The 2,995-nt window shown below is 54.5% G+C and overlaps 1 protein-coding gene across 1 annotated transcript in view; it reads left to right on the top strand.

The window, feature by feature from the left end:
- Positions 1-271: 271 nt before the first annotated feature.
- The window catches only part of RREB1 (ras responsive element binding protein 1), a 176,547-nt gene continuing 173,823 nt past the window's right edge, over positions 272-2,995 (top strand). The window contains exon 1 of the mRNA XM_081827716.1: positions 272-403. The gene's annotated coding sequence lies outside the window, so the exon portion shown is untranslated. The remainder of the gene's footprint in view (positions 404-2,995) is intronic.

The raw sequence follows: 2,995 nt of genomic DNA, 5'->3' as shown, positions 1-2,995 counted from the left end.
GAGGCGGGGGCCGCGCGTCGTTTCCAAGCCCCGGGGCGCGCGGAGGCGCACCCCCAGTCCCACCCCCCGGGCAGCTGTGCCACTTCTGCAACCCCGGCCCGCCACCCCCGCGCTCGCCCGCACCCCAGGTCTGTTCCCCAGCGGGCCCGGCGCCGGGGCCCCCGAGCGCGGCGCAGCCCCCGGCCCGGCCGGGAGGCGCGGGGGAGGGGCGCGGCGCAGGCAAAGTTGCTGAGTTGCTTTGCACGCTCAGAAGTTGCAGCTGAGACGGCAGCTTCCCGCCCCCTTCCTGGACTCGGCGGCTCGGAACACACACCCACCCGTCACCACCCGCTACCTGCCCTCGCCCCTGCGGCCCCGGCCCGGACTCGGCAGCATCCCCTCCCGGCGCCCGCGAGGAGCCCAGGTTTCCAGCGGAGTCGGGCTGGGGGCGGGCGCACCCCACCTCCCCGCTCGGCCGGGGGTGGGGGGGGAGGCGGGGAGGAGAGAGGAGTAGGCGCCCCTCCACCCAGTCGCCGCGCGGCCGTGGTGCTTTTGCACTTTGCAAAGCTGAGCAGCCGGGCCGGCGTCGCCCACCGGCCCCCGCGCCCTCGCGGACCCCGGCGGGGTTTGCGGAGCGTGCACCGCGCAGCGTTCGCATCCCCTCCCGCAGGGGGCTTCGCCTGCGCGGCGGGAGGGGCTCCGCTAGGGGCTGAAGTCGCCAACAGGTGCTCGCGAGCCCATGTGACCCGGGAGGGGCCGCGCAGGGGAAGCCGGGGGTGGGGGCGGGGGGCGGGCTTCCTCCAGGTCCCCCGCAGAGCCCGACGCCGGGTGCACCCCGCCCGCGGCGGCTTAGGGAGGGCTCGCGGGTGGCTCTACCGAGCGCCGGTGCCCTCGCGGCCTGCCCGGGAGGAGGAGGAGCAGGAGGGGGAAGGAGGGATGCGAAAGTGGGTCAGGAATGTAACTGGACGCTGCGCACCCCCACGCAGAACCCCCCCTCCCCCGTTGCCGGCAGAGGCGGCCAGCGCCAGCCTTGGAAAGCGAGTCTTTTGCTGTTGTGGTTCCCCAGCATTATCGGTGGACGGTTACCAGGGGATCCCGAGGGATGTGTTGCCCTGTGACCCTTTGGGAAGAAAAACTTAGTTGCCTCAGTAACCGAGTTTGGCTTGGATGCAATGATGCCATGAATGTTCTAGGTGAGCCTGACCAGGACGAGGAGGCTGCAGAGGCACTAGGGGGTGGATTAACTTTTCTTATTACTGAACCAAGACGTGAAAGGAAAGCTGGGGAGGAGGTGGGGTTTTGCCCCGTTTCGTGTTTGTTTTTTTGCTGTTTCAAAGAACATAAATGAGACGTTTTTGCGTTAGAGTTGGAGTCTCCCAAGTGCAGGCCCCGGCGGCCATAAATTTACCAAAGTTTTTAACAAAGGTTTGAAGCTGATACCCTAGAGTTGGAAGGACTAGAGGACAGTGACAGTTTTGTATTTGGGGAGGGCTTGAGAAGCAAACATGAAAAGGCCTTTCTTAAAAGGAGAAGAAGAAGAAAAACCCCAAAAACCCAGCCCTTCTCAAAGCAGAAGCAGTGAGAGTTCCCTCCTGAGCACAGCGGCACCTCACACCCCAAGCATGTGACTAGGCGAGGGAGGAATCCAGATTTAAAAGTGATGGGCTTTGGGTTTGAAGGCTGGTGACACAGGCAGAGTCAAGGGGAAAAAAATCATAGTAAGAGAAGAGACTGCAAGAAGAAGGCTTAGCATTGTGGACTAGGCAACTCAAAGCTCTTCTTGAGCACCCTTCCTGAGTTTTATCCCGTTTTTCCTTCTGGTTTTGTTCAGGGGACCTTAGTCACAGAGGATGGGACAGGGCTGTAGAAGCAAGGCCCAAAGAACCATAAGGCTACAAACTCAGAAGAAATGTGCAGCAGCTGGGGTTTTATTGAGAAGCAGAACAGGGGTGTGTTATCCTCTAAAGAGATCTTAAGAGTTATCTGAAAAGCTGACTTAGGAATTAATGTAAATTTCTGTTTCCAAGGCAACCCTAGATAAAGTAACCCAAATTGAGATGTACTCTGCATTCAAGAGTGTATATTCATAGAAAGCAAAACTGGTAATTTTTGTAAATTGAATCATATTCTAAATATGTAAAAGAAGAGGTTATTTTGTTTTTTTTTTAAAAGATCTTTATTTATTTATTTATTTATTTTTTAAGATTTTATTTATTTATTTGACAGAGAGAGACACAGCGAGAAAGGGAACACAAGCAGGGGGAGTGGGAGAGGGAGAAGCAGGCTTCCCGCCAAGCAGGGATCCCGATGCGGGGCTGGATCCCAGGACTCTGAGATCATGACCTGAGCCGAAGGCAGACGCTTAACGACTGAGCCACCCAGGCGCCCCAAGAAGAGGTTATTTTGTAGTGAAAACTTTGTTGGACATCTAACCATTCCCCAGGTTCCTTTTTTTTTTTTTTTTAACTTCACTGAGGTATCTCACTAGTAAAATGGGAATAATAATCATTAATAATAATAGTTGGTCTTCTTTGGGTTGGGAGACTTGGGCTTTTCACATTACTTTCTAGAAAGAGGATCTTCAGTTCAACTGGTGAAAGTCTTCATTCTCACTTACAGTGTTGGCCTAAACTGTAGACCAACTACACTGGAAGCTGACAGATCCCCTACATCGAATTCTCTTGCATTCTGAATGTAAAGGGTAGAGTTACACAATAGTTTTCTGGAAACTTGAAAAAAAAACGAACACTTTCATGATCTTAGATTTTGTCACTTTGTTAAGGAGCATGGTTTCCTTCTGTGTGAGATAATTAGACTTTAAAACCTTGCTTCAAACCAGAATTGTTGCTTTAGAAATGAATTGAAAATTAAAGTAAAAAATGAAGTGGCAGGGCGCCTGGGTGGTTCAGTCGGTTAAGCATCTGACTTCGGCTCAGGTCATGATCCCAGAGTCCTGGGATGGGGCCCTGCATCGGGTTCCTGTTCACTGGGATTCTGCTTCTCCCTTTCCTCCCTG

Source organism: Leptonychotes weddellii, chromosome 8 (assembly GCF_054177405.1).
Source record: "Leptonychotes weddellii isolate Sample4059 chromosome 8, ASM5417740v2, whole genome shotgun sequence".
NCBI lineage: Eukaryota > Metazoa > Chordata > Mammalia > Carnivora > Phocidae > Leptonychotes > Leptonychotes weddellii.
The sequence above is the reverse complement of the archived record's forward strand: the minus strand, read 5'-3'. Positions and strand labels throughout refer to the sequence as shown.